This window comes from Equus przewalskii, chromosome X (assembly GCF_037783145.1).
Source record: "Equus przewalskii isolate Varuska chromosome X, EquPr2, whole genome shotgun sequence".
In the NCBI taxonomy this organism is placed as follows: Eukaryota; Metazoa; Chordata; class Mammalia; order Perissodactyla; family Equidae; genus Equus; species Equus przewalskii.
In genome coordinates, this window is record NC_091863.1 from 99,488,737 (window position 1) to 99,508,183 (window position 19,447).

Below are 19,447 nucleotides of genomic sequence, written 5' to 3' on the forward strand. Positions count from 1 at the left end.
CTCAGGTGCCAATTTTTAGAAAAAAAAGTTTAGAAAGCAAAACAATAATACCTTTATTAGAGTACTTATCACATTATATTGTGATTGTAGCTCCAATAGCCTGTGAACAATCACAGACATGGAGTATGTCTTATTCATCACTGCCAGGGCCTGCAGGTGGGAGAGTGCCTTTACAGGACAGGACAGATAGTAGGGATGCTGTGCATGCTTGTTGATCAACCATAAGCATTTGCAACTGAATAGCTGCAAAGGATGATGGGTTATTCCCCAGGTGTTAAACAGGGGTTCAGAAAAGTCAAGACATCTCTCTGCTGGTGCTCCTGTCAAAACCATTTCTAGGTTTCCTGATGTTATTGCCTCTTCCCTTCAGGGATTCCTTTGATATTACAGGCATACCTCTGCAAAGCAGGTGTTATATGGCTTCCTTATTTCTGAACATGTTAAGGCTTTCCTGGAGTAAAGAGCAAACAGTTTTGTGCAGGCTGTGTTGAAATTTACCATTTCCTATTATCTCTGTAATTGAGCAGACACCCTGAAAAATTTGTGAACACTCCCACACCACGTTCACAAAAAGATATGATTGTAAGTCACAAAGAGGTCACATGATTCACTGAGGAAACTATCCAAACCAGCGCCTGCCTCATTATATCTGCCTCTCATTAAGAGAATGACTCATCAGGATTTCAGGATGGTTAGTTCTTTTTATTACTGCTTTTGACTATTTTCAAGGAACCACAATTCACTCGTTCATTAAATCAAAAATAATTTGTTGAGTATCTACTGTTTGAGGGGTGCTGTCCTGGTCACCGAGGATACAGTACTGAACAAAATAAATATGCCCTTGGTGTCATGTAGGTCACAGTCTACTAGGGGACACCGACATTGGACAAATAAGTGCATCAGAGATTGCCTTTGTAACACTCAACATTTCAAAAAAGGTATAATAGATTCCTGGGCTTAAGAAACAAGGTTCCTGGAAATGATTTCTTTAAGAAGTTTGGGCGTATACATTTTACGGTTTCACAAAATTATCAGAGACTCTTTCTATATATCTCCTCCTTAAATTGAGAGTTAATGTTGTTGACTTATCGTTAATAGAAGTAATAGAATTAACTTGCCAGCAATTTTCTCAGTAATATAGGAATGAGTCCAGTATCAGTTAACATCCAGTGGAAACAGAGGGCACACTCAAATTTTTTGAAAGAAGCATTTAATAAAGCAACTACTTATGAACTTTAAGTAGTGTGTAAATAATCCACAAGTGATATTCCAGAACCCAGGGCCAGTAAGGCTGTTAACGTCCTTATACCTAAAGCAGCAAAGGAAGGGAGTGGGTTCTTGAACCTGGGTTGGGGGAGAGCAAGTGCCATGTGGCAGGGGCTGCCTGACAGGAGGAGATGCGACCTTCAGGTGAGGGAAACAACCAGCCAGCCTACAGAAACCTCTGGCAGGGAAAAAGTCATAGAAATAAGTATCTTAACTTCGTTCTCCATCCCTGCAATTTCTTGCCTGTTCTCCCCATTGGCCAAACCCAAGTGGAAGCCAGAGGCAATGGAGCGCACTGATGTATGTATACGGGTCGGTACAGAGCAGAGTGGAAAGTGGATCTAAAGGAGCAAATCAATGAAGGACAATGCAGCACAGATCCCTATTACTCTTTCCTCATCGCAGCCTAGGTCTTCAACTGTTTGCCTCAACCTATCTTACATTTTATTTTCTGACAAGCTTCTGACCTTACCATCTCATAACTCCCTTCTCTTGTATAAAACTGAAGATCATCTTTGGAACCTAATGCTAGTCGCTGTTTTTACTTGTGACTTCTGGCTTCCTTCCTTCCTCATCCCTTTGACCAAGATGTTTTCATCTGCTCTGGGTAATCCTGCCCAGTTCAGCACACACTCTGGAACACTATTTGAGCAAAGGCCCTCATAGCAAGTGCCCCTTCTATATTTGCTTCATCCTTGTGAGTGGCAACTGGATGTGACAGAATGAGATGGGAAGCACTTATCTGTGTCAGACTAATAACTCAGTCATCACTCCAGTTCTGTTTACCTCCACCCCCCTCTCTTGCCTGACAACCACACCCAAAAATAGATTAGGATCACTGAGAACAAAGACGATGGACTGCAAACAACCAGGTTCAAAGGATACTCATCAGAGGAGGGATGAAACTCATCGAGGAGACTTTATGAACCTGAAGAACTAGTATTTCTTGCCCACGCTGGATGACGAAATTTTTAAAAAGGCAGGCTAGTAAAGAGTTCTGGCATGCATGGGAAAAATAAACTCCAATTTCAGTATAGTGGCTACCTCTGGAGTGGGAAGAAAAAGAGATCCAGGAGAGGTAAAGAAGGAGCTCCAAACTGGGGCTATACTTTATTTCTTACTAACTGAAATTCTGAAGCATATATAAGAAAATTCTAGAATTTAATAGTGAATGATGGGGTGTTGCTCATGAAAGCATGTGTATTTCTCTCTGTGTGGAGAGTACAGTTGAAGAGAGGAGAAAGGGGCGCCTACACCACAGACGAGACCAAGGAAAACAGACAGGATGTAAAGAATAGTGCAATTATCTGTCTTCTAGGGTCCCAGTGCTGTTCTGGGAGCGTGTTGCTTCACTCCAGCCACAGGTTGGGGCTTCCTGGGGCTCTGGAACCGTGATGACACTAGCAGTTTGGAGACCCAGTAAAGTCTGCATTCCTACCTCTGCTCTACAAAGAGGTAGTTCGCTGCAGCAGTTAAAAGCCAGTCTGTAAAGCCAGCCTGCCTGGGGTCAGATCTTGGTTTGGGCACCTACTGGCTGTGGCGCTCCATCTCTCTTATCTCAGTTTCCTCATCTGTAAAATGTGATGAGAATGTCAACCTACGTCAAAGAGTTGTTGAGAGGATTATGGCCCCAGACTAAATTTTATGCTGTTTTTATGCTATTATTCTCCCAGACAAGCTAAACTAATGGGAACAGTCCTCTAGCACAGGAATTGGCAAAAGTTTTCTGTAAAGGGCCAGAGAGTAAACACTTGACGCTTTGCAGGCCATATGGTCACTGCCCCAACTCCACTCTGGTATTGCAGTGAGAAAGCAGCCATGGACGATACATAAACGAATGGGTGTGGCTGTATTCCAATAAAACTTTATTTACAAAAACAGGCAGTGGGCTCACAGGCTGTAGCGTGCCAACTCTTTCTCTAGCATTTTAGATACTTGGGCACTCCACTTATCTTTCAGAATGCTGGATGGCCTAGGCTATTTGGAATGAGTGACACACATTGCTAGGCCCTGGTTGGATGCTTATAAAAACTATATTGGGCCTCCCATCAAAAAAGGAGAAATTGGGCCAGCCTGGTGGCACAGCGGTTAAGTGCGCTCGTTCCACTTCAGCGGCCCAGGGTTCGCCGGTTTGGATCCCGGTGCGGACATGGCACCACTTGGCAAGCCATGCTGTGGCAGGCATCCCATATATAAAGTAGAGGAAGATGGGCACGGATGTTAGCTCAGGGCCAGTCTTCCTCAGCAAAAAGAGGAGGATTGGCAGTAGATGTTAGGTCAGGGCTAATCTTCCTCAAAAAAAAAAAAAAAAGAGAGAGATAGAAATTGTTTCCTTGACACAAGCTAGGACCACATCTACACCTTCCTAAGTAGATTCTGCTTTTGATCTCCAGTTGAACTACCCCAAAACTCAGGACTTGTTCACTACTGACAGGCTCAAAACAGTCTCTCTTGAGTCACACCATTGCTACTTGAGAAAATTCTCCATCCTTGCCGAGGAAATATGGGAAGCCTCTAACTGAGGCACTCAAAACCTGCCCAGAACTCAGGGTGCACGGTCCACGCAAATTCTATCATAGACAGTAGACTGTCTGCCATTAGTTACACAGGGGCCAGACACACACTGAGAAGGCCACCGTGAAAAAAAGGGCCAGTTTGAAAACTACCACTTCCCAGTGTGCCAAGGAACAACCATAGTCCATACCATTATTTCCAGCATATACCTCAGGAGACATCACCAGCCAGGATGACATTATGGCACAACATCACTGCCAAGGACAGGACCCGTGTAGATACCCACAGATAGCACTTCCCAAACTAGTTTGTGCCCAGCCCAGGGTTTATGGCGAATGCTCAGCTAGACACACTGTGAGACAGCTGCCCCTCAAATACCTGCTCATGCTTCCACTGAGGGTGCAGGCCTTGCTGAGACCAGGTTGTGGACACTTCCCTGCTCAGTGCATCATGACACTGGCTCAACACAGGCCTGAGCACATACCTATGCCTAACCCAGTCCATAGAACAAGATTAGGGATTAGCCAAGACAGACTCAGGCAATACCCAGATACACAGACCCCAGCTCAAGGCCATGCAGAATGGTCTCAGTTTACCCCTAGGTCTTTATGTGTGCACATGTCAAGCATAGGGTCCTCAAACCAGAGCTCAGACCCAGCTTAGTCCCAGGCCCTTAGGAATACATGTGCAAAGCACAGTGACCCCAAACCAGAGCAGAGACCCAACTCCTTCAGGGTAAGCCTTCCAGAAACAGGCCCAACGCATGCCACCTCCAGCAGCCCTCTCCCCCAGACTGAATGCAGGCCCATAGACCCACAGGGAACATCCCGGCGGGGCTGCAACTCAGGCCAAGGCCCCCTTAATTCCCTCTGCTCCAAACAACAGAAGGGAAGGGAGCCCTGCTTGGGACTGACCCTCCATCAATGCCACCGATGGTGACCAGCTGTCCTGGTTTGCCCGAGGCTCTGTGTGGTTTGGAAACTGAAAGGCTCACTTCTCAGGAAAGCCCCCAGTTGGGACAGTTGGTCACCCCAAAGCCACCCCTCACCCCTGTGAGGGAATGTGTATCACCCACTATTGTGGAGAGCGTTCTGGCTCTGCATGCAGGGAGGGGCCTGACTCTCCTCTGGGCCCAGAAGCCGTGGGAGCTCTGCACTTGACCTGTAGAAACTGTAGGGCCACTACCGCTTGCTCTGCTGCAGCTGGGCACTTCTCCCTACAAGCTGCTGATGCAACCTCGCTCTCCTCTGCCTGCCCAATTATCTTTACTCACAGTGGGGATTCAAGGGCCCTTCATGCCTCTCGTGATGGCTAAGTCCGCACCGACGCCTCTCAGCTGATTCCATACACATTGACTGAGCCCTTGTGGGGGTTATTAGAGGTGGCCCTTGCTGCCACTTGCCCAGAGTAGACCAGATTCGACAGCCCCTCCCACCTTCCGCAACAGCTTGTCCCAAAGCAACACGCAGGCCAGAGTCTCCTCTCCTGCCTGTTCCTGGGAGCTCAGGCATCCCACGCACAGGTCCCAGTGCTCCCCTGCTTGCGCACACACACCCTTCCAGCGTGATAGGTGCCCCATTTTATCGAGGCCTGGCTCAGCTCCAGGCTCTGTGCCCTGTCCTGGGGACCCAGAGGTGAGTGACAGGGGGTTCCTGCCTGCCCAGAGGACCTGAGATGTAGAAGGGCAGAGATGGGCACCTGGGAATACATAGTCACACTGTGCTAGAGAAGCAAGTCCAGGTACTGTGGGCGGGATCAGTCAGGGCTTCTTGGGGAGGTGACACCTGAGAGGAGACTCACAGGTCACCTGGGAGTTGTCGGAAAAAGGGAGCGTTGGGTCACCTGGGAGCTCTTCAGGGGCCCAGAGAACAGCATCCATGGTGGCACGAACATGAGGGGTGTGTGGAGAAGTAGGGAGAGGCAGGAGCAGAATCCAGGGGCCCGAGGGAGGAGAGAGTTTCACGGTAGAAGTTGGGACCCTGTGTCCAATCCCCCAACCAGGTCCGTTAGGTGAGGGCTGAAAAAAGCCACCTTTGGATGTGGCAAGTGGGAATCTCAGGAGAGGGTTGCACAGCTAAGGCATGATGGCAGAAGCCAGCTTACAGAGGTAGAGGGGTGAATGGGAAGTGAGGAGGTGGAGAAGAGCTAAAGACTGCTCTTCTAAGAACTTGGCTCTGACATGAATAGAAATCAAAGTGCAAAGGGCTAGCTTTGGTGTTTAGGATGGAGGAGATACAGCAGATTATAAGGAGGACGTTGGAGAAAGACCCGGTAGAAAAGGAGTGAATGAAGAATGAAGAGATAGAAGAGAGTGTTCTGGTTGGGAGCTGGGTCCAGGCATGGTGCAAGGTGGTAAGAGTGAAGTCACAGGTTGAACCAAGCCTCTCATTTGTTATCCTGAGCAGCTGAGAACCCTGGGCCCCTGTTTTAAGGAGTCGCATGTGTACAGACCCTGGTCTAAGCAAGGATTGTCCCGTGCCTTGTTGGATCGGGATACAGAAAGAGTACTGTTCTGCCAGCAGTTGTTTCAGCTGGTGCTGGAACCAGCATCATGGTTTGTTTTTCAGCAAGTGGTGGCATGGGGTATGGCTTGCAGCTGTCTCATGGTTTGCTGAGCTCTGGGCAGGGACCTGTGTCCAGATGTGAGTGGGGAAGCCCTTCTTGTAGTATCCTGAGCAATGGCTCAGGTATGATTCATGTTCTGATGCTTCCTAGTCTCCCAAATCGGGGTGTGTGGACTTCGCCCTATATCCTCTCAGGTTGCATTGTCTGTACCAAGTGGTTGCCTGTCCAGGTCCTGTCCTAGGAGGAGACTGTGCTCAGTGTGCAGATCAGTGGTCAGATCATCCCAACTCTCCAGTGACTTGCTGAATAGAGATGTGTTCACGGGCTCTGTTTTTGGCTGGAGCTGTCTATTGGTTTATCAAATGGTGGTGTAGGCCCCAGTTTGGTCTCGGCTATCTCCTCATGTGTGAAGCACCGATATGGGAAGGAAGAAATGGCCTTTCCCTGGGAAGATGCTGCCTCTTAGGGTACAAGGTGGTTGAGTGGATGTTGACCTTTGTCTGGGAAGGATCAGGCACCAATGGTGCTGAGAGGGAATGAGGGTATGTGTCCCAGACTCTGTGGTAGCTGAGGAGTGGGTTTTTCCATATGGGCTGAGACATAGTACAGATTTAACTGTTTATCTCTGGGGGGCTTTGTCCTGGTGTGCCCAGTCCTGGTGTAACCCCAAAGTGTGATCTGGGAAGGGACTGTCTTCTGGTGTATGGATGAGTAGTGTGGGTGAAGGCTCTGTTCCGGGTTGGTACTATCTGATAGCAGGCCGTGTGGTTTGGTATTACTGTATGTACCCATCTGAGATGGGCTCTCTGGTGGTATGATGGGGATACAGCTATGTGCAAGGGCTCATTTCTTCACAGGGGCCCATTTCTTCTTTGGTGAACAGACATATAGGCCCCATTTGGGGCCAAGAATCCTCCTACTATGCCAAGCGGTGGTATGGGGAGTTTCATGGTCTAGTTCAGATTTCAGTTTTGATATTTATAATGGTATAGGTGTAGGACCTTATCCGAGTACGGGCTGTTTCCTGATGGGCTAAGTGTGGGTATAGTTATCAGTCTTGGTCAACAAGGACTTTCTGGTGTGGTGTCAATGGTGGTATATATTATCCCTTTTCTGTACAAGGCTTTTTCTCTTGGTTGCTAAGAAGTGATCTGTAATATAGACCCTAGTCTCAGGGAAGGTGTCCTAGTAAGATGAGTGTTGGAATGTTCTGGATTATTGTTCTGGGTGTGGAGCTCCTGATGATTTACTGAATGATGGGACAAGTGTGTTCCCTGGTCTCTGCTTTGTATATTCTGCAGAATGCTAAGATCCGGGGGAAGTTCAGATAGGTCTTCGTCTTTGCGCTAACCTTCCCGTGACATGCTTAAGCAAGTATATGTATGGACTTGCTAAGGAACAGAATGACTCTCATCCTTGTGTGGGTTTGACTCTGTCCACTTGTGTGCTACCCACTGGTATGGGTATAGGTTCTGGCCTGGTAGAGGGCTATTTCATGGAGAACTTTGAAGATACGTGGGTGGAGGCCCAGTTCTCAGGTAAGAGCTGTCTCCTGATTTGCTGAGGAATGTGTGTGTATGAGCAGTGAGCAGTGATCTGAGCAGGACTCTGTCAAGGTTGAAGGCTGGAATGCGTTTAGGCTCTCACGAGGCATGACTGTCCCCATATGTGTTGAGAGGTGAGATATGTGTGTGCTGTGGCCAGTGCATGAGCTCTCACTTAGGCTTGCTGAGTAGCGATAGAGATACCACGTGAGCTGCCGGGCAATGTATTGACTAGCAGTGAGCTATAAGGCAAGGTTGGTTCTAAGAGTTAAGCGGTGCTATGTGTGTCAGCCTTGGTCTGAGTTTGGGTCTCTTTGCCTTTCCTCTAGCTTCTCTAACATCACTGCTTTGCCATCCCCAGTGGTAGTTTCAGAAACCCAGAGTACACTTACTGTCCTGGTCATACCAGCTCTCAAGAGAGTAGATTTCCTCAGTATACTGGGTTGAATAGTGTCTCACCAAATTTGTTCCATCTGAACTCTGTGAATGTGACCTTACTGGGAAATGAGGTCTTTGCAGGTGTAATCAAGTTTGGATAATGTCATACTGGATTGGGATAGGCACTAAATCCAATATGACTGGTGTCTTTATAAGAGGAAATTTTGGACACAGACACACAGAGAGAAGAATGCCATGTGAAGTTAGAGACTGGAATGATGTGTCTACAAGCCAAGGAAGGCCAAGAGTTGTTGGCAACCAGCAGAAGTTAAGGAGAGGCGAGGAAGGATTCTTCCCCAGAGCCTTCGAAGGGAGCATGGTCCTGCTGACTCCTTGATTTCAGACTTCCAGGCTTCAGAACTGTGAGAGAATAAACGTCTGTTGATTTAAGCCACCCAGTTTGGGGTAATTTGTTCTGGCAGCCACAGGGAACTAACACACCTTGTTTCTGTTTCCTTTCTTTTTGGTTAGGCCCTGCCTAAATGCCGAGGGTTTCTTTTCATTTCTCTAGTATATTCCTCTCTGGACAAGTGAGTATAATTTAGCCAAAAAGATTTCATCAAACGTTCACATCTGTCAAGCAACTGTGACTAATAAAATACCACCAGAGCACATTGACCAAGTGGCACTTACTTAAAACAAGAGGAAGATTTTTTTATAGCATGATAAGTGAATTTTAAAATTTCCCACTGATTTAAAGCACAGAAACATCTTTTATTTTGAGAGAGAAAGAACTTTTAAAATTCCAGGGGAAACGTCTTGCATGAATCCTGCTCGCTCTGTTTTTTCATCTTATTAATTTTGATAGTATAGGTTTAATCCATTTTTATAAATAAATTCACTTCATACTTTAGAGATTTATTGTGTTCTTATTTAGATTTTAATTTCTAGCAATTACAAATTTGGGTTCTACATACCACATTTGATGGAGAGAAACCAGATATATAGCATTTTATTCCATCTCCTTCCCTTTTTTTAATAGTTATCTGCTATCCTACAAAATGCTCTCCCTCTTTTTCCTTCATCCCATTACCAAACAGTCCAACAATATGCCTTCTCCTATCCTAAATTCCCACATTCACTTCTCCTTTTGCCAGGCCCCTGCCCTGTCCCAATTTCTCTACTCCCTCTTCCTACCTTCTAAGTGTTATTAAAGAAACTCTCTAAATCATATTGCCTGGATTCAGTACAAAGTCAGGCTCTTAAGCCTCCATAATGGGTCATAATGGATGAACCTTAAAGTCCAGCTCAGGAAAGGCATAACCTTTGGGTTTAAGGCAGCCCCCTGCCTAGCCTTACTTAAAACCTACTGCTTAAAGTTATACAATATGACGGAACCTAAATTTCTTTCTTTTCTTTTTGGTGAGGAAGATTGGCCCTGAGCTAACATCTGTACCAATATTCCTCTTTTCGCTTGAGAAAGATTGTCATTGAGGTAACATCTGTGCCAATCTTCCTCTGTTTTGTAAGTGGGATGCCACCACAGCATGGTTTGATGAGCGGTGCATAGGTCCGTGCCTGGGATCTGGAACCGCAAACCTGGGCTGCCGAAGTGGAGTGTGCAAACTCAACAACTATGCCAGCAGGCCAGCCCCCTAAATTTATTTCTTGAGCTTAAGTAGCTTATGGGTCTCTCCTTGCTCAGATCCCAGCTCCTCTCTGTTCACTCACCCATGGCTGAGTGTGGCCCAGCTCCACACCACCCCCCACCCCACACCCCACACCATTTCCCCAGTTATTGAACCTTGCCCATCCCTTGTCAGTTGCCTTGACTACTGCCTTGCCCAGCTAGGACTTTGACTTCTCCATAGAGAGCTTTTAAAAACTCCCATTTATTGAGGCCCACACTGTGCTAAATGCTTCATATCCACTATCTCGTTTAATGCTCACAACAATTCTATTATCCCCCTCGCCTTCAGCCAATGACCATGCCTTCCATTGTGTAGGGAATAATGAGGACATCAACATAAGCTTCCCCAGTTTCCCTCGTCTCCACCTCAAAATCTTTCTGGATCTTCAGCTGCTTCATTTCTTTACTCCCAATATGAATACATGTCAAATGGGCAGACACAGAAATAGAGGGGCATCTGAGAGATAGACATGGTCAATCCATGGTCTCAAGGAGCACAGACCTTAATGGAGTCCATGAGGATCCACAAGAGATGTCTAAAAGGAAGCACCAAGAACTTGCCAAGAAAGTTCGGAAAGCTGTCATCCAGGGAAGTGCTGAAATCAGAAGACATGAGCCCAATAAGGCTTAGGGGTTAAGAGCATAGTGTTGCTTGTGGGGGCAGCTTACTGATTTCTGAAAACACTCTTCTTTTTTGCATGAGGTCAGCCAACATCTAGAGGCTTTCACTCTTCAGCCTTTTAAAGGCACTAACTCACATTCTGATCTGCCTTTTCTATCTGGCAAGGCTAATCACTCAGGTGGCTTTGATTTTATCTCTGCAACCATCACTTCCACCCTGATAGCTCCAGACCCCTCCCTGATAAGTTTCAAAATAATGACTCCAAATGCTCCAGTCCCCCACTTGGGACTAAGGGCCTCAGCCTGCCTTCATTTTGAGGAAAGCTGACACCACCCTTCATTACGTCCTATCATATTTGGCCACCATCCAAGATGAAACCCCTCTGATCATCTATCTTCTATCTTCTTTCATCTCCATACTGCTCTGTGCTTCCTCACCTACCCAAATTCCCACTGCACCTTTCCCTCCCAGACCTTTCCACTTGGCCCTAGAGAGTTCTCGTTCAAAGATAGACAAACTCTCTTCCATGGAAACTCTCCTACTTTCTGGCCTTAAATGAAACATGGTTCCCCCCTAAGGTTACCACTTCGCCTGCATTTCCCTCCACTAAAGGCTGCTTATTCATTCATTCTCCACATTTCACAGGACCCAGAGGCAGGGTTGGCATTGTCTTACTACCTCATCTCCACTTCCAAGCCATAACTCTTTCAATATTGCTTCCTGAGGTTCATTCATACCATCCATCTTCTCTTCTTCACTGTGGTTGTCTAACAACCTACTAGCCTGCTTCTCTATGTCTCTCTCTCTGTCTCTCTCTCTCTTATTTGCTGAATATGTTGCCACTTGACTTGCACAGTCTTCCTCTCTAACAAATTTGCCATCATCCCGGGCAACTTTAGTGTTCCTATCAACAAGCAGCCATCTTGTGCACCTAATGTCCACGTGGGAGTCTAAGAAGGCGGTATTTGAACAGCCTCAGCTGACTCAGTCTGTCGGTTTCCTGGAAGTTCCTCAACATGAAATGGCTGCATTTGGACAGAGCCTCAGCCTTATAGTGTCCAGGTTACAGAGTCTAGGATGATTGTAGCTGAGTAGAGTTTTAACAGATTTGAATTGTTCTCAGCAGCAGATTTGGTCTCCAAGTATCTGAGAGGGGGAGATTTCTGGGAAGGCATGTTTAAGCAAGAGTTGGAGGACACTGAGTCTAGGCTTATCTGGCTGGTGGCAGCGTATTCACATCAACTCAATTACAAAGAGACTGCTCTTTGAATTAAAGTTTCATGAAGTTTATAAATAAAAAATATTATTTCCACAAATATTTCCCAAGAACCTACTATGGGCCAGGTACTGTCCCAGGAGCTGAGAAAGAAAAAACAAAAAAAAATCCCTTACCCTGTTGCTTAAATCAGTTCATAACTGTTTAACATAAATTGTCCATAGGTCAAGTTGAAATAATGATACTCACTTCACAGAGCTGTTCTGGGTTTTCAATGAGATAATTCCTGTAAAGCATAATAGCTCAATAAACGGTAAGTAAATGGTAAAGGCGTGGGGCTGGTGTGAACGCTTCTGCACCTCCCAAGTGTGACCACCAGGTGTCAGCCTCCCCCAGCTAAACCCTACTAGGCTGGTTGACGTGGTTGTTCATCCTCTCCAACACCAGAAGAAGCAGCAAAGGAACTTCATGTGACTATTTGCCCCTCACCTACTCCTGATCAGAGCTGCTTATGAGCAGAAATTTCTTAGTACCGATTTCAGGTGAGAACTTGCGTGCCCACAGAGCAAGCCCAGTTTAAGCGTTCTGTAGTCTCCCTAGGCACTGCAATTTGGAAATGACCAAGATCGGGTCAAGGAAAAGTAGGAAAAGGACACTCAAGGCAAACAGGAGAAAGGCAAGCTGATTCAGGAAAAGGCCAGGGAAAGAATGAAATGGGAGGAGGAAAGGAGAGACTGAGGGAGAGGGAAAGATAAAACTTCCGTACTCAGTCACCTCTCCAGAGCCTCACCCAAAGCTTTGCCAAAGCCCTCTCATTTAAGCCACTAGCAACCTGAAACCCCCACCTCCCAGGCTCCTGCCACACGTCAAATCCCTTTTTAATCCTTGTAATCCCACTGATTCTCTAGCTGGCTTTCTCCTGGATATATTTCAGAGAGGAGCTTTAGAGTCCCTGGCAAAGAACCCATCATTCTTTTTTAGCCCATGTAATTTCTACTTTGTATCTGAGCAGCCATATTTTCCAGACTTCCCTGTTCTCCTCATTACAAACTATATTTCCATTTTTTCAAAGACGCCTTTTTCCCCCTCTCAATAGCCTCTTTGACTTTGCCAGTTAACCAAGCTGCATATTTTATTTCCCAAGTGCCTAGTATTTTTGATCGTTGGCATACATTTTCTCCGGCTTCCAATACAGTATTTTTCAAATAGTCCACAGGCTTCCTGCGGGTTATTGACTTTTTGAATGTTAGTCTTAATTTCTCCTCATGTCTTATAACATGCGGCATACCCAAACAGGAATAGGCCTTGTTCTGACACCATCCTGAAGTCGAACTGTTGACTTACTCTGCTCTCTCCGGACAGAAACCTGGCTGCAACTGTGATTTAGGCCCAGCCACCAGTTAAGAGCTCTTTCCTTAACACAAAAAGAGATCTTTCCTCAGGAATTTCTAAAGAAAGCCCAAAGAATTAATTGAGAAAATGGAAACTACGCTCTAGAAAGAAGAATACAATAAAAAGTAAAAAGCATATTGCAATTAATATAAAGACGAAACGTGTGAGCTATCTTCTAATTCCTTCTTTCTCTTAGCAAGGTTTGGCAAAGGGAAGTGGATCTATTTCTAGGACAACAGAAGGATTCTAGGAACTAACATATCCAGTTGCCTGAAAAATCTGAACTTGGATTTCCTCCAAATCATGATCAATCCAGGTCATTGTCAGATCACTCGAGAGAGGCCTCAGTCCTTCCGCTCACCCAAAGCTGCTGCCACTATTGTTTCCATCCATTGTCAGTAGAGAAATAGTCTTATTAGGAAATTGGCTCTTCCATAGCAACGCTGCACACATCCACACAGGCAAAGGCGTGAAGTATCTGAGTTTTGGGGGAATGCCTTGTGATCCTCCCGGAATACAAGGGGACAGGAGGTCTGGAAGGAGCTCCTATGAGGCCATCTTCGACTCGCCTCCCTGTCTCTTCTGGGAGGCTGTCATGAGATAGTTTCTCATTGCCTCCCTGGTTCCAATGATGTATGGAACTGTCTGTTTTACTCCTTCAGAATAAAGCTGCAGAACATAAAACCCCTCAGTGGCAGCCTAGAATGGGTTCCTCAGCAACGTTGAAACACTGTTATTTTGGCGTTGTCCTTTTTAGTGTGTGGGACAAGGATCACAAGGAGCTGGCACCTAAGGCTTATTCTTCTTTTTGCTGTCTACTTAAGTAATAAAACGTCTAAATCTAGAAGCAACTCACTATATCTTTACTGGCCAAATCAGTCAGGCCTTGGCCTTGCCTTGTTTCATGTATAAACTTGACAAGCCTTGAACCATTCCACGCAACTGAGCTGTGATTGCATCCAAAGGCCACAGTAGATTCCATTGACAAGGTCTGAGGCCTCCTACCTGCTGGAGGCTGTTGCTGTTTCTGACACTACGTGAGGAGCCTAGAAACTATTTTGTTCCCCTTCACCTCAGCTAAGATTGCCTCTGAGACACAGTAACATCACTAGCATTTTTTCCTGTGTTTTTAAATTGAGATATAATTTACATGAAATTAAACGTAGATTTCAAGTGTACTGCCTGATGAGTTTTTGACAAACATATATACCCACATAAGCACCACCCCTAACAAGATATAGAACATTTTCATCACCTCACAAAGTTTCCACTTAAACTGTAGATAGCTAAGTCCTGGAGATCTAACGCACAATATAGTGGTTATGGACAACAATACCACATTAGAAACTTCGAAGTTCCTAAGAGACTAGGTCTTCATTGTTCTCACCACAACAAAGAAATAATAATTATGTGACATGAGTGTTAGTTAACACTACAGTGGTAATCATACTGCACTATATAAATGTATCAAATCAACATGTTGTACACTTTAAACTTACACAATGTTATATGACAATTATATCACAATTTTTTTTAGAAAGTTCCCACTTGCCTCCTTTGCAGTCAATCACTACCACTCTCCCCAGGGCAACCACTGTTGTGATTTCCATTTATAAGTACTTCATAAAAATGGAATCATAATGTATGAACTCTTGTGTATGACTTCTTTTGCTCAAGTTTATGTTTCTGAGATTCTTGCAGGTTGTTACATGTTTATTCTTTTGGTTGCTGAGTAGTATTCCATTGGATGAAGGTACCACAGTTTGTTTATCTATTCACCTGATTATGGATAGTGGTTTCCAGTTTTGTACTACTGTTAATAACACTGCTATGAACATTTACATACAATTCAACATTGTTTTGAATCCTGAAGAAATGCCTAATTGCAAGTATCTGTTTTTCCTTTTATTACTGAATATTTCAAACATACAAACAAGTATAGAGAATAATAAGAGAAATACCTTTGTAACCCTCCATTCATGTTTTTTTCCTTTTAGATAGACTTTATCTTTTAGAGCAGTTGTAGGTTCACAGCAAAACTGAGCAGAAACTACAGAGTTCCCAAATACTCCTTGCCCCATGGATGCACAGCCTCCCCTACTATTAACATCCCCCACCAGAGGGTGCATTTGTTACTTACATTGACGAATTGATGAACTTACATTGACACATTATTATCACCCAAAGTCCATAGTTTACATTAGCATTCACTCTTGGTGTTATACATTCTATAGGTTTGGACAAATGTATAATGACATGTATCCATCATTATAGTATACAAAGGAGTTTTGCTATCCTAAAAATCCTTTATTCTCTCCTGTTGGAGGAGGAACGTGACTGCTGGTTGACCTGTGAGCTGGAACCAGGCAATTGGAGGCTCCTCAACCCCTCCCCATCCTTGGAATATATGTTTTGCCCACCATTCCCACAGTGGGAGCCTTTTTTGAGGACACAGCCTTGAGAGAGCAATGTGTTGTTAAGCCTGTCTGGATGGTACACAAGACTGAATCCAGTTAAGGCCTCTATATAAACTTTTAAGATTCTAGAGGGCGAGTGTGGAGATCTACTTGTCTTGCAGCCACCCAAGACAAGCCTCATATGTAATAAGCGTTCCCTTGCTTATCAAAACTGCCACCTACCAATCGAAGTGGTCTGCCTCTTTCTTCTGACTTTCCTTGCCCTCCATATATGGGGGCCAGTTTGCAAACCAGTGTCTGCCTATCCATCGCTTCCTTCCCCCTAACTCCTGGCAACCACTGACCTTTTTATTATTCCATAGTTTTGCCTTTTCCAGAATGTCATATAGCTGGAATCATACAGTATGTAGCCCTTTAAGATTGGCTTCTTTTGCTTAACTATATGCATTTAAGATTCATCCATATTGTCATGTGTAATGATAGTATATTCCCTTTTATTGCAAAATAATATTCCCTTGTAAGGATGTACCACAATTTGTTTAGCCATTCATATATTGAAGGATATTTTTGCTGCTTCCAGTTTTTGGCTATTGTTTGTCAAAATCCATCGAATCTTACAGCACAAAGAATGAACCTTTATGTATGCAAATTAAGGAAAACATCATTTAGGAGATCAGAGAAATCCCAGGATAGAATGCAGACTGTGACAAAAGAATCTAATGTATGACACAACCTCACTGAAGAGTTTGGGGGAAAAGGTGCTAACCTGAGAACCTTTGGGAATGAGTGAAGTCTGTAAGATTAAAGGCAAAATAAACTGTACATAAGCACCGAACTCTGGGTGGCAAAGTTGGGGCTAAGGGTTAACAATTCTGAAACTTCTGTACATTTACACTGAAACTGAACAATAAGTAAATGGATAGAGGATAGTAGGAGATTTATTTTTTGCTGTTTAAGTGAGAGGTTACAGATAAGCAAGAGGAAGAGGCTAGAATGCTCAATGGGATGATTGATTAGAGTTGAAGACGTCAGTATGAACTCATCTTTAGCTTAATATAGATGCTGAGGGTTACATATAGAAATATTTATGAATATGTGTATATACATGGGTTAGTATACATACATATACCTCCTTGAGAGAGCCTAGAAGCAATGACACTCCAGTAGCAATGAACACACCTAGCACCCAGATCTTGGTTTCTAATACCATTCTCCAATAAAAGGAACTAGGAGTCCTTGGAGAAATGGCTAATTCTAGGAATGGGCTAAAAAATTTACAAGAGGAACCTGGACCATCTTGTATTGCCAGGAAGTGCTAATAAAAACAATCATCACAGTGATGATAGAGGTATGTCAAAAGGACACAGGAGTCAGCTGAAAGAACTCCCTTTGGCCAAAGCTGGAACAATTTGAGCCACAAAATAAAGTCGTATTTCAGGTCCGGTCCCATGGCTGAGTGGTTAAGTTCGTGTGCTCTGCTTCTGCAGCCCAGAGTTTTGCAGGTTCAGATCCTGGGCGCAGACATGGCACTGCTCATCAAGCCATGCTGAGGGGGCATCCCACATAGCACAACCAGAAGGACCTACAACTAGGATATACCACTGTGTACTGGGGGGCTTTGGGGAGAAGAAGAAGAAGCAGGAAAAAAAGAAGATTGGCAACAGAAGTTAGCTCAGGTGCCAATCTTCAAAAAAAAAGTAGTATTTACCCATGAGTCTTTACTTACTGCTATAAAAAAATGATTGAATAAATAAACAAATGGAGGAGAAGGAATAAATATCCCATGCAGAAGAATTCCAAATAATTTATGTGGATATTCCACCCTCATGGAGGAAGAGGGTGACTACCCATTCCTTAGTGTGGGCTGAGCATAGTGGAAGCCTTCCAAAGAGAACAGTATGGAAAGGGTCATAAAATAGTAACTTTACAGTAGAGAAACCTGAAAAATACTACCCCAACCAGATGATCAATGTTAACATCAACAGTGGTAAGTCATGTTGATAGCATGTACCTTTGATATGATGAGATGAAAATGGGACATTACCTCTGTGTTCCTCCTCCCCAAAATACATAACCCCAGTTTAATCATGAGGAAAATATCAGACAAATCCCACCTGAGGAACATTCTACAAAATACCTGAGCAATACTCCTGAAAACAGTACAGTACCAGTATTCCTCAAAAGCAAGGAAAGTCCAGGAAAATGTCACAGACAAGAAGAGTATAAGGAGACATGACAACTGTAAATGTAATGTGGAACAGTATGTAATGTAATGCTGGAACAATAAAAGGACATTAGGTAAAAACTAAGGAAATCTGAATGAGATATGTACTTTTAATAATAATGTATCAGTATTGATTCATTAATTGTGACAAATGTACCATAATACTTAGCAAGATTTAATAATAGGAGACACTGAGTGTGTACTATATGTTACCTCTCTGTACTATGTTTGCAATTTTTCTTTAAATCTAAAACTATTCTAAAATAAATTGTTTACTTTTTAAAAGTGTTGTGGCTCTCTATTTTGCTGTTACCTGTGTCAAACTGTAGGAAGGACACCAGAGGACCCGGGAAACTTAGAAGTGATACAATAAAAAGAAAGAAAGAAGAGGGAGACAGTGTCAAGATCACAGCATAGGAAGACTCTGAATTCACCTCCTCCCATGGAAACAACAAATTTACAACTACTCTTGGATCAATTACCCCTGAGACAGTACTGAAAACTGGACTAAAAGAATCCCTACAAGGGACAGTGCTGACTGAGGTGGAAGAGGTAGAAATTCCATTCTGGAGAGACGAAAGCCAACTTCAAGCCATAGTACTTCACGGCTGGCCAGGAGCAATCCTAAGGTACAAGGCCTTCCCTAGAGGAGTGAGGGATCTAAGCAGGGGAGCATTAGCACAATAAGCAACTTTTGGACTCAGCACACGCGAAACAAGGGTCATAATATCTGGCTTTGCTAGCTATTAACTACAACAGAGAATAAACCCAGAAAAGTTTTTAGACATAAGGGGAAAAAAGCCTGCTCTTAAAGGACCCATGCACAAATTCACCTATTTTAGAAAGCAAACTAAAATCACCAGAAAGAAAGGTGCACAGTCCTTTGGTGAAAAGAGACTCGCTTGATAGGCTCTGCATGCATCTCAATGAGAGGTGAGACCTCCCCAAGGACTGAGACATTGGCAGCAGCCATTATTGTGACTGACTACAGGCATGCTGACACAAACATCATTGGAGTTCTTCCCTTGGCCTGTTAGTGCAGGTGTCTGCATCACCCACTAGAGCATCAATTTAATCCAGCTCAGCCAGGGCAGGCAGCCTGCCCTAGGGACTGACCCCACCCAACAGCAAACCTTCAGGCAACTTGTGTGCCTGATAAGCAGGGGGTGTGAGAGCTCTGCAGTGGGGTGAGTGGATCCGCCTCTGCAGGGCAGGGCATGCATAAGGGGTGGGCCTGCATTGGTGGAGTGAGTGAGGCCTCTGCAATGGGGTGACTGGATCCACTTCAGTGGGTTGGGGTGCTTGTGGGGCAGGACTATGTTGATGGGGTGTGTGGCCCTGCAGGAGGTGGGTTTTGTCAGCTGCCACAGACTTGTGCTTCTCAAACAGCCACATAGGGGATCAGCCCCACCTTCCAAAGCCAGAAATAACTGGATGCTCCTGTGCCTAGGGCCAGCCCAACTTAACTGGAATCCTCAGAGAGCTGACAACATCTTTGCAGGCTGGAGGCCTGGAGCAGTTGTAAGCCCTTGAGCCTAGCAACCAGCCATGCTGGGGGCCTACTCACTTAACAGAAAAACTTCAACAGGAACATGCTATTAGACCTTGCAGCCAACGGT